The following is a 12914-nucleotide window of genomic DNA, read 5'->3' as shown; positions in this document are numbered from 1 at the left end:
TCCTGAACGCTGCAGCCACTCAGCGTCCTCTCATCCTGAACGCTGCAGCCACTCGGTGTACTCTCGTCCTGAACGCTGCAGTCACTCAGTGTCCTCTCATCCTGAACGATGCAGCCACTCGGTGTACTCTCGTCCTGAACGCTGCAGCCACTCGGTGTACTCTCGTCCTGAACGCTGCAGTCACTCAGTGTCCTCTCATCCTGAACGATGCAGCCACTCGGTGTACTCTCGTCCTGAACGCGGGCTGCTTGCAGGTCCTGAGACCCTGCACCCCCAATAAGATAAGGGGGTTCCAGAAATTTGTGGCTACATCTGTCATATACGTCTGAGTTGGGTGAAGCCCATCTAAGAAAAAAAAACACCTCATCCTCGCGGAGCTCGTCTCCGATCCCTGAGCCATGAATGCTGACGGTCTCCACTGTCTTCTCCCGGCCCCGCCCCCTGCTCATCATCCCGCTCTCGCCCCGCCCCTCTTTGTTGCAGCAGCCAATCACTGAGCTGTAGAACGTTGCTGCCGGGTGACAGTGATACAATGTAACGTCCGCTGCTGCTGGAGAGCCGAGCAGTCTGCGGGAGGAGGATGGGGCTCGGCGGCCGCTGCTCCCGGGGGAACCGGAGCCACAGGCGCTGACTGCAGGTAAGCGGCTGCCGCAGGGCGGATCTCCCGGGGGCGGGTGTGGGGCTGCCGCAGTCCGGCGGCTCCCGTGCTCTGCGGCTGCACTCAGCCCATAAGACCAGCGCACGATGCAGATTTTTTCTCTTAAAGGAATTGTCCATATTTTTACATTTAGCACCACTGTACATTCCCATTGATTTCGGTGCCCAGTAAAGTGCTGTGCCCGGTTATGGTTTCCCCCAGTCCTTTGCCTAGCAGCCCTGCCCTAATTCAGGCTGTCAGTGCCAGGGTTATTTTCTGACCTGTCTGGATGCCATGTGTGCCAGCCGAGTAAGTGCTGAACAATGAGGGCGCCTCAATATAAGAGGGTGAGGAATCCCACATGTGGCCGCTATAGGGCTGCAGCGTACACTATATACCGTATATACCCATCCCGCGTATAATGCAGACTGTGCCATGCGATAGCTGTTATGTGGACCCGTTACTGCCATACTGGGGAGACTTAATAATAATTATGGGGTCCCTACAAACGAGGGGTTCGGTCCTGGTTGGCCTCTTCCCTTTTCTAATAGGAGGCAAGAGCCGGTAGATAAATAAGCGCTAACTAATATTAGAAGGCGCAGTGGTCCGACACTGTAGAGCCGCTGGTGATTTGTGGGATCACTGGAGTGCACATGTGGCATTATCAGACCACAGATGACTGTACTGGGTCCAGGGTCAGACTGAAGACCATTGGGCCCACTGGAGGATTTGATTCTGGGGGCCCACCTTCCTCCCCCACTCAAGAGCCCCCTAACAGCCACAAGGTTTGCGCTATGAACTCTCCTAAAGAAGAAGCTAGGGCCCACCGGAGGATTCTCCGGTTGTCGGGTGGGCCGGTCCAACCCTGACTGGGTCTCACCAGCCGGACCCGCCGTCAGTTCCTACCTGGAGAGTGACGGACAGCCGTACAGCCGAGGTCCTCATATAGTGGGCAGCCTTTCAGTATATAGCCGGCTCCTGACTTGTGACTCGCACACATGTATGTATTATTCTAATGGTTGGATAATTGATAATTCTATGTTACAAGATGTTCTGCATCAGCTGTGCTGGTCCATCATGTTGCCGTTCACGAAGGACTGCTCTGTGCATGGGCTCCATGTTCGGTAGGTGCAGGATTGTGCCACATCATACAGTCAGCATGGAGGGTTAATCCGCTGCAGCTGTGATACTGTATCCGGCCATAATGAAATCCCCGAATAGCAGCGGAGTTCTGTTACAGATATAGGGGAGCGGATCAGGTTTCTGTGCTGTCCAATAGGCTACAACTCATTGTATTGCTGAGACACATGTGGATCCCATTAACCAGTGTCTGCAGTAATGACAGATATGGACACTGTGCTGACAGCTCTGTATAATACCGCGCGTATACCGTATATGTGTGAGTTGTTATGGATCGGACTAAGGCCAGTTACAAAAAAAAACTCCAGTTGAGTTGCTGGTAATGAGAATTTAGAAGATAAATGCAAAGAACATTTCTGGACTCGGACCATCAGGCCTTTTGCCTATAGACGAAAACCCACGACCCTCAGATTCTCCTTACTATTATATCGCAATTAGGTTATTTAAGTACTCATGTGGACTTACATCCTGTATCAGAGAGAGCCGGGAGGGTCCCTGTACATGAATAGTGTCTGGATCATTAGCCCTCCAATAACTTTTATTCCTGAGGAGCTACACAGGTTGAGCATCATATATGTCTGCCTCCAGAGCTGCGCTCACTATTCTGCTGGTGCAGTCACTGTGCACATACATTACATTACTGATCCTGAGTTACATCCTGTATTATACTCCAGAGCTGCACTCACTATTCTGCTGGTGTAGTCACTGTGTACATACATTACATTACTGATCCTGAGTTACATCCTGTATTATACTCCAGAGCTGCACTCACTATTCTGCTGGTGCAGTCACTGTGTACATACATTACATTACTGATCCTGAGTTACATCCTGTATTATACTCCAGAGCTGTACTCACTATTCTGCTGGTGCAGTCACTGTGTACATACATTACATTACTGATCCTGAGTTACATCCTGTATTATACTCCAGAGCTGCACTCACTATTCCGCTGGTACAGTCACTGTGTACATATTACAGATCCTGAGTTACATCCTGTATTATACTCCAAAGCTGCACTCACTATTCCACTGGTGCAGTCACTGTGTACATACATTACTGATCCTGAGTTACATCCTGTATTATACTCCAGAGCTGCACTCATTATTCCGCTGGTGCAGTCACTGTGTACATTACTGATCCTGAGTTACATCCTGTATTATACCCCAGAGCTGCACTCACTATTCTGCTGGTGCAGTCACTGTGTACATACATTACATTACAGATCCTGAGTTACATCCTGTATCTCTTTTATTATAAAAATATCAAAAACACAATACATAAGACAGACAAAAACAACATTCCAGAAATCAAAAACCACGATACATGAACTAAAATAAACCACACCGACATACAAAAAAAACTTGTGCAAATATACTAGCTTACGACAGTCCATCTCTGAAGGACATAGCGCAGTGTCTCCAGGCTTTGCAGCCTGAGGGACCCCCAGCAGGAACCTCCAAAAAAAACAAAACAAAGAAAACAAACAAAAATCCATTCCTTCACATTCAACCCCATTCACACCTTCACTCATGCTCCCATTCATTCCTATATACTGGATTTAAAACAGGAAAGTAAACACTTTTTCTGGCCCACTGCCTTAAACAGAAAAAACAGCCATCTTGGCAGACCCTCAACTACTTCCCCTCAACACAGCAAGAAACCACCCCCCTTTTTCCCTTTTTTTTTTAATATATTTTTTTTTATTTTTTTTTTATTTTATTTTTTTTATTATTTTTTTATTTATTTATTTTTTCCCACCACCCACACCACAGGTCCACAAGTTCGTAGCCTTTTCCACACCTAGGTCCATGAAAGTTTATGGCCTCAGAAAAAAAAAACCAGCACCTCAGGGCCAGGAAAGTTTATGGCCCGTATCTACATTTCCTTATATATTTCCCATGGTCCTTGGTGTAGTTCCCAGGCCATCTCCTTCTGATCTTCGGCCCTTGATTTCTCAGGGTCCATTCCAGGGTCCAAACTTCCCCCCTCCCTCCCGCAAGAAACCCCCACCCAACCTGACTGTACCCCTTCCCCCTTTCCTAACTATAATATATACATTTTTTTTTTAAAAGCACCATCCTAGCGACATACATACAATACTGCATACATGTACAGATACACAAAAAGCACATACTACAATTGTTATACACCTAAGATACGACCTGCTATGACCAGTGATAATATTACCCAAACAATAAGTATTAACCACATTTCCAAAAACCTTGCCACAGGCCCAAGTTTGGTGCCTGCAAGCCCAATATCCATTAAATTTCATGCTTCCAAAACAAAAAGCTAAAGTGACATGCACCAGCCCAACACCAGGAAAGGAGTTCTGGAGGCCCCATCCCTCACTAACACATTCACCCTGTCCCTCAACAACTAAGACTGTCCCTACTTCTGTCCCTAAAGAAACTGTCCCTATCTGTCCCTACCTGCCCCTACTCTACCTAACTTATCATAACTAACTCTCTATCTGTCCCTCAGTGCCTGTCCCTCCCTGTCCCTATCTGCCCCTAATTCTGTCCCTAACACCCAGTGAAACTTATGCTATCCCTACCCTCATTCACACGGAGCTAGCTCTCCCTTGAGTGCGTTTCTAAAAGGAGAGGCCCCTCCAAAGCCAAGAGGCCTTCCTCACACCCAACCTTTCGAACTCCAAAGAACGGACCTTCACCAGGTCACCCAAGATGTTTCCTGCCACCTCATCCCTCGGAAGGGTTTTTTTCCGCGTCGAAACTAGGCACCGTGCATTCCAAGTGTAGAACCTAACCACTACACTGACTAGGAATAAAGTGCACGGGTCCCGGCCACCCAGGGATCTGAACGCTCCATAGGCCCACTCAGCGTAGGAGAGGGACGCCAGCCGCGGCCAACGTATGGAAGCACCCACCCTGTTGTAAACCTCTGCATTAAAGGGACAATGAAGCAGGAAGTGCTCCATGCTTTCCAGCACGTCGCCACACTCCTCACGGGGACAACCCCGATCATCGGATTTCCTGCACTTCAAGTTATCCTTTACATACAGCCTCCCGTGGAAGCAGCGCCAGGTCAAGTCCCAAAACTTCATGGGGATCCGCTTAGAATTTAAAAGCCCCAGCCCGACCTCCAGATCCCGGCCTGGGCAATCCTTAAGGGCCAGGGGCTTCTGGAAATGTGTCAACAGGACCCTCCTGTCAAGGCATTGCCTCGACATGGTCCTGATTTCCCACATTCCCAGACCCCACCGGCGGATCACCTTCAGAACCGGGGTAGCGTAAGCCGGGAGATGCCCATGAGGTGTGCGTAGGTCCTTCACCTGCCCTCCTGTCTCCCATTCCTGGAAGAAAGGCCAAAGCCAACCCTTGCAGGAGACTACCCACGGAGGAGCCCTCTCTAGCCAGAGGTTGGAGATGTTAGTCTTAAGAAAGGTGTTTACTAGAAACACCACCGGGTTGACCATACCCAACCCACCTAGTCTCCTCGTACGGTATGTAACCTCCCTCTTGATTAGGTTAAGCCTATTCCCCCATAACAATTGGAAGAACAGGCTATAGACCCGTGTCCAGAGAGGTTCCGGCAAGATGCACACACTGCCCAGGTATATTAATAAAGGTAGCAGAAAGCCTTTAGCCGGGGCAACCCTTTCCCTCACGGTTAAAGACCAACCCTTCCATTGGTCCACCTTTTGGGCGGCGATCTTAAGTCTGCCCTCCCAATTTTGCTGGGGGTAATCCCCGGGGCCAAATTCGATGCCTAGAATTTTGGCGGTGGCCTGGGGCCCTGGAAGGGTGTCCGGGAGATCAAACCTGGGATCTCCCCCTCCCAGCCAGAGACTTTCACACTTATCCCGGTTGATCATGGACCCGGATGCCTCCGAGTAGCGCACTACCTCCGACATGACCCAATCCGCCTCCCTTCTCGAGGACACGAAAAGGGAAACATCATCGGCATACGCCACCACCCTCAGAGAGGACCCAGAGCCCGCCTGGTCCATCCCGACTCCCGCCAACGGTCCACGATCTACCCTCCTTAGGAAGGGATCGATCGCGAACACGTATAAAAGCGGGCTCAGCGGACAGCCCTGACGGACCCCAGAACCCACCTCAAAAGGGCGACCTGACCAACCGTTCATCAGCGGAAAAGTCTCAGCCCCTTGGTACAAGATCTCTAACCATTTTACAAACCTCCCAGGCAGACCATACCTCAAAAGGACGGACCAGAGGTACTCGTGGTTGACCCGGTCAAAGGCTTTCGCTTGATCTAATGACAGCAAGTACCCCCTCCAGTGACCTGCCCTACCCTGCTCCACTGCCTCTCGGACACCGAGCACAGCACTAAAAGTACTGCGGCCCGGAACAGAGCAATGCTGGGCCCCTGAAAGGAGCTGGGGTGCAAACTTCACCAGCCGATTAAACAGCACCTTGGCCAGAACCTTCCGGTCCGTATCGAGAAGCGCTATGGGATGCCAATTCTCGATACGGGACGGATCCTTACCCTTTGACAGAATAATGAGGGCTGACTTCCTCATTGAGTCGGGAAGAGTGCCCGAGGAGAGACACTCATTAAATACCCCTGTCAAGAGGGGGACCAAGGAGTCCCTAAAAGTCTTATAGAACTCGGATGTTAAGCCATCCGGACCTGGCGATTTCTTGGGCCGAAGCCCATCAATGGCCAGTCTCACTTCCTCTTCCCTGATTTCCTCTGCCAAAACACCAAGAGAGGGATCACCCCCTGGCTCAGGGACGGTTTCAGCCAGGAAAGCCGACATCCTGTCCCGATCCAGATCCTTCTTTTCCAAGAGGTGTGAGTAGAAGGATCTGACCACCTCGAGGATCCCTGATTTGGATCTGTTCAGGGACCCCGTACTGTCGATCAGTCCTGTCACCATCTTACAATTCACTGACATCTTACAGTTTCTGTAAGGGTCGGGCGAGCGGTACTTCCCGAAGTCCCTCTCAAAAACTAAAGATGTGTGTCTATCATACTGACACCTCTTGAGCAAAGATTTCACTCTGGAGATTTCCTCGCCACCCGCTTTTTGAAGATCTCCCACCACTCTGACTTACTACTACAGAGATCCAACAGCGGTACCTGGCTCTGAAGAAAGTCCTCGAAGGATTGTCTCACCTCCGCTTCTTCCAGCAGGGACGAATTGAGCTTCCACAGCCCTCTTCCCATCCGATGAGTCTCTGCAACATTCAGAGAAAAGAAAATTAGACAGTGATCGGAGAACTCCACCTCAACGGCGGACACAGCAGAAAAGATGGCGTCCTCCTTCAAAAAAAACCTGTCTATTCTAGACCTACAGCTACCCCTATGGTAGGTGAAACCTCCGTGACCTGGGGTGTGCCGGATGTGGACATCCACCAGGCGAGCTTCGCTGGCTATGCTATTCAACGCGACGCTATCATAAGCCAGGCGATCTCCGGGACCCCCCCGGTCACGGGACCTCGTAATGGTGTTGAAGTCCCCACCGAAGACCACCTGCCGGCTCGTAAAAAGAAAGGGCTTGATCCTCAGGAAGAGACATTTGCGGTCCCACTTGGACTGCGGGCCGTAGATGTTGATGAGCCGGAGCTCTTGTCCCCTCATGAAGACATCTAGGATCAGGCACCTCCCCATTTCCAACTCAGTAACCCGTCGGCATTCAACAGCTGCAGTCTTAAAAAGGACTGCCATCCCGCTATACGGCTCGGCCGCAAGAGACCAGTATGAGGGCCCGCACCTCCACTCCCTCCGTGCTTTATAGATGGCCCCCATGTCTGTTAGTCTGGTCTCTTGCAAGAATAAAATTTCTGCCTCAATCCGGGAGAAAAAAATCAAAGGCCGTGAAGCGAGCCGCATCTGACTTTATGCTGGCAACATTAATAGATGCCAGCGTCAACGGGGCGAGTTCCGCCATCATGGGTGATCAAGTTGGATGGCCAACTTCTTACCACTGCTATCACCTCCACCTGAGGAGGGGTCGGACACCTTCCTTTTCAGGGAAGCTCCCGTTGTGTCCATCCCACCCCCCCGGTGTCCTCGCCCCCGGGTTCCAGGTCTGTCCCCCCCCCAGGAGGAACACTGCCCCCTGAGGGACGGACCCCACCATCCCCCGAAGGACCCTCCGGTGGTACCCCCGGCCCAGCATCCTCGTCTTGCGGCCCATCATCCGAGCCTCCGAGGACGCTGAACCAGTTGGAGAGATCAATCAGAGGGGGGTCAGCGGGCCCTTCCGTGCGCACCCTGGTGGTCGGGGGCGGGGGAGATTTTGAAGGCTTGCCAGCCTTCTTCCCCCCGATTTGTTACGATTGGCACGTTTACTTTTGCCACCCGCTGCTGTAGGCTGCTCCTGGACCTCTTCATCAACACTTTCATACTGTGAGGACCCGTCCGAGTCAGCCGCTTTATCCTCCCTCTCCATCCTCCTGATCTCCTCTCTCACCACACTCTCCCTCAGGACCTCAGAGGCTTTTGCCACGGGCCTGGAGGGAGGAGCAGGCATCGACCCGGTTGCCCGAGACTTCACCTGCCCCCCACCCCCATGGCGTTTTTCTTGCCTCCGCACATACGCGGGGCCCCTCACCTTGGCATTGCCCTTCCTCACCGGTCCCTCAGCCCCTTCCCCTCCGCCACCACCTGCCACAGCTGCAGGAGCGCCGCCAGAGGTTTCTCCCTCACGGACTCCTCCCGCCGGGCCTGCAGCGGCATTAGAAAAGGAGCGAGGGCAGCGGCTGAGAGGGTGACCTAGGTCACCACACAAGTGACACCGAATGTCTTTACACGAGGCGGCCAGATGACCTACCCCACCACACAAGGCACATTTCTGTACCTTGCAGCTAGCGCTGAAGTGAGTGGGGTCGCCGCACTTGTGGCAGACCTTCGGTTGCCCCTGGTAGAAGACCAGGATCCTGTCCCTTCCCAGGAACGCCGAGGAAGGGATGTGGGTGACCGTGCCGCCGGAAACCTTCAGTTTAACCATGAAGGTCCAGCCCCCCGACCAGATGCCGAATTCGTCCCTGTTCTTTTTGGGGACCTCGGTGACTTCCCCGTAACGGGAAAGCCACGTCATAATGTCCACGCCGGCAAGTGACTCGTTACAAGTGACCACGGTCACTCGCTTGACGGAATTTTGGCGAGACACCGCTTGCGCAACGAAGTCTCGCCATCCGGGCTCTTCCCGCACCAGCTCATAGTTAGACCAGAAGAGCTCAAGCCCCTCTGGCCGCGCAAAGCTGACGTCGAAGAAGCGGGACGCCGAAGGATGTGTCAGGGCAAAGATGTCATTCGCCCCGAAGCCCATCTTAAGGAGGAGCTCCACCACCTTGCTCCTAGGTGGACAAGCTTCACTCCCCCCCACCTAAGACGGACCACATTCCTCCTTTGCGGCCCCTGCCCGGCTGTGGGGAGAGACCAAACAGTCCCTCCCTCCCTTTGGTTTTGGAAGGCAGCAAGGCCGTGTCTCTCTATCCAGAAAGACAAGTCCACTGTCCTCCCCTCTACCACTATCGACCTTTCTCCTTTTTTGAGGGCCTCCAGGAAACGGTGGTGCAAAGCGCCGTCCCTGGAGCCCGGAGGCGAGGAGACCCCCCCAGGACCACCCCGACCCCCAGCCGCGGGCCCCGCATAACTATGTTGGGGTCTTGCGGCCAGGGGGGCAGACGGGCCAGCCCTCCCACCACTACCACCACTTGTGCCAGCACCCTCATTCTTCCTCCCACTCACTCTCCCATTCACTCTTTTATTATTTGCATTCACTCCAGCACACTCACCCACATTCACAGTAGCACTCACTCCCTCATCCATGTCACTCATGTCACCATTCACTTCAGCAAACATTTCCTCAAATATGTCCACTCCGCTTTCATACTCACTCTCACTCGCACAATTGGTGAACATAGCAACATTATTTACATTTTTTACATTTCCCGAACCAGTGTAGTTCCTCTCTTTGCCTGCTGGGGGCCCTGAGCTCTCTTGCTGGGAGCACTCCAGCTCCTGTCCAGGAGCGCCGCTGCCCCTTTAAATGCCACAGTGCTGATGACATCATGCACTCTGCCCTGGCTGGGCCTAGGAGCAACAGCAGCTCCTGGTTTCAGCTCCATTTTTTTTTCTTTTCCTGAGTTTTCATTACTCTGGGCAGGGACGGCCACTGGCACCGCTCCCTGCCCTGCACTTTTCTTAACCCCCGCCGCCGGCTTGCCAGGGAGCGCCAGAGTCCCCGCACCCTCAGATGAAGGTAGGTGGGCCGGGGACCCCGACAACTCCCTGCCAGCTTTTGGGGGCAGCACAGCATTACTTGGAAGGGTGGGTGGGACAGAGGGCAGCGGGCCCGCAGTGGCCACGCCCCCCCCCCCCCCGCCGGTCGCAGCCACCCCAGGCAGAGCCGCGGCCCCCTGCGAGGCCACGGCCCCCCAGGTGACGCGAGCACAGCGGGCGGAGCCGCGACCGCTGAGGCCACGCCCCCCCCGCCAGTCACAGCCACCACGGGCAGAGCAGCGACCCCTTGCGAGGCCACGCCCCCCCGGGCGACGCAGACGCAGCGGGTGGGACGACGGCCGAGGAGGACATGCCCCCCCCCGCACGCCACAGCCTTTGCAGGCCGGGCAACACTCGGGGAGGCCACGCCCCCCTCACGGACCACCGCCGCCACCCTATGCCCACCACTTGAGACAGGCAAGGCCGGCCACTCCCCCTCGTCGCCCAGCGGCGGCGGAGCCCCCTGCACGGACCCCTTTTTGGGTCGACGTGCCGGAGACCCCGCTCTCACCACAGGCGCCGACATGGGATCGACCAGCACTTTGCACCGCCTCAGCTGCTGCTTGATGTTCTGTTCGCCCTTCCTAGGCTTCTGGACCCCCACTAGCGATCCAGACTTAGCGGATCCGTACGTGGGGGGTCCAGAAGCCCCAGCACTCGCCGCCGGAGGTGCGGCCCTGGCTGTACCAACTTTACCTGGTGCCAGGCCAGCCCCCCCTGCCACTGAGGGCTGAGCCTGGACACCACCACCACAACCAGCACCGACCTCCATGTTGCTGCCCTGGTCTGAACTGTCACCAGATGCGACAGTCAGGTCACAACAGTCATCTCTCTCCCCGCTCCCTCGCTGCGGACCCACCACAGGGCCCGAGCCGGGGTGGGTAGCGGGTTCCACACAGCGGGACAGAGGGGCCCCGGGAAGAGGAGCAAAAACCAGTTGTTCCTCCACGCCTTCAGAGGCCTTACGCCTGCGCCTCCTGTTTCTCCTCCTCCCGGTTGCCTCATCCTCCTGGCAGACCTCATACCCAAACAACAGCGTGCCAAACCGTGCTGGGGATTCAGTCTGCCGTACTTGTTTAAGGATGAGGCAGCCCCCCTCAGAACTACTCCCACTCCCTCCATCCTCCCCCTCGCTCCCGCTTTCCTCCGCGTTACTGGAGTCCAGCGGGAGGGCCACCTGCTCGGGGGCTATCCCGCTGCATGTTACCTGACTCACGCTGGTGTCCGCCAGGTCTTCAGGTGGAGGTGGCCTGGATGTGGTGTGGGCGCCATCTTGCTCTTCCTCCTCCTCGCTTTCCTCCACCTGGATGGGGACTTCTGACCCCCCAGGAGACCCACCGGCCATGGCCCTGAACCGGTCCTCGTTCTGCAGCTTCTCCTGGAAGGGGCCGCTGCCGGCCATGATGGTACTTCGCCGGTCCTCCAGGGCCCGAATCTCCCCTTTCAGCCGCTTGACCGTGGCGGTGACCTCCGCTCTCTTTGAGGCAGGGAGCCTGTTTTTACTGATGACCCGGGCTCCCTCCAACTCCCCCCGGAGTCTCCTGAGCTGCTTGCCGGCCTCCTCGTACTCGGAGAGGTGGGCATGAATGCGGGAGGCGTAGGTGGTAGCTGGCTCTCCCGCAACCTTGGAGCCCCAGATGTTAAGGGGGGGCCCCGCCTCACCTCTGCCGGCTGCTGCACCTCCGGGGGAAGGGCCCGCCACAGCCTTCACTTCAGGGGTCCCGGACCCTGGAGCCTTGCGGCCCCCTGGGGTCCGCTTTTTCCCCATCCCTGGGACTGTCTGGCTGTGCCTTGGGCCTCCTGGTGGTGGATGAGGCCCCCCACCCCCAGCTGGCTTGCCGGAGGGTGAGAGCCAGGGGCACAGCCCCGGCGCTCAGTCCCAGGGAGAGTCCTCTTTCCTGGGAAGGGGGCAGATGGAAAGTCCTTGCAGGAAAAACCTCCCTTCCCAGGAGCTTAGCAGAAACCCTAGCCTGCAGATGCTCAGCTGCGACGCTCCTCCTCTTCCTGGGTGTGCCCAGAGCTGCACTCAGTATCCTGCTGGTGCAGTCACTGTGTGCATACATTACATTACTGATCCTGAGTTACATCCTGTATTATACCCCAGAGCTGCACTCACTATTCTGCTGGTGCAGTCACTGTGTACATACATTACATTACTGATCCTGAGTTACATCCTGTATTATACTCCAGAGCTGCACTCACTATTTCGCTGGTGCAGTCACTGTGTACATTACATTACTGATTCTGAGTTGCATCCTGAATTATACTCCAGAGCTGCACTCACTATTCTGCTGGTGCAGTCACTGTGTACATACATTATATTACTGATCCTGTACTGATCCTGAGTTACATCCTGTGTTATACTCCAGAGCTGCACTCACTATTCCGCTGGTGCAGTCACTGTGTACATTACTGATCCTGAGTTACATACTGTATTATACTCCAAAACTGCACTCACTATTCTACTGGTGCAGTCACTGTGTGCATACATTACATTACAGATCCTGAGTTACATCCTGTATTATACTCCAGAGCTGCACTCTCTATTCTGCTGGTGCAGTCACTGTGTACATACATTACATTACTGATCCTGTACTGATCCTTAGTTACATCCTGTATCTCTTTTATTATAAAAATATCAAAAACACAATACATAATACATAAGACAGACAAAAACAACATTCCAGAACTAAAAAACAAGACAAAACCATACAGAAACATACAACGCCTGTGCAAAAAGTGCAATGTCCTTTGTGGTCCTCAAGCTTTCCAGCTTGGAAGGCCCCCAGCAGGAACTCTCCAACAACACTATACAATTTAAAAAATAAAAAACCCCAGATATAATCCATTCATCCTCATGCATACCCGTTCACACCCCATTCATACCCCATTCACATTTACCACCCATACCTATA

The 12914-nt window shown here is 54.0% G+C and overlaps 1 protein-coding gene across 1 annotated transcript in view; it reads left to right on the top strand.

Moving 5' to 3' along the window:
- The first annotated feature begins 499 nt into the window (after positions 1-499).
- Positions 500-12914, top strand: part of VASH2 (vasohibin 2) — a 106527-nt gene continuing 94112 nt past the window's right edge. Inside the window, exon 1 of the mRNA XM_073553368.1 lies at positions 500-637. The gene's annotated coding sequence lies outside the window, so the exon portion shown is untranslated. The remainder of the gene's footprint in view (positions 638-12914) is intronic.

Source organism: Dendrobates tinctorius, unplaced genomic scaffold, assembly GCF_039654945.1.
Source record: "Dendrobates tinctorius isolate UK_male_01 unplaced genomic scaffold, ASM3965494v1 ptg000201l, whole genome shotgun sequence".
Taxonomy (NCBI): Eukaryota; Metazoa; Chordata; class Amphibia; order Anura; family Dendrobatidae; genus Dendrobates; species Dendrobates tinctorius.
The sequence above is the reverse complement of the archived record's forward strand: the minus strand, read 5'-3'. Positions and strand labels throughout refer to the sequence as shown.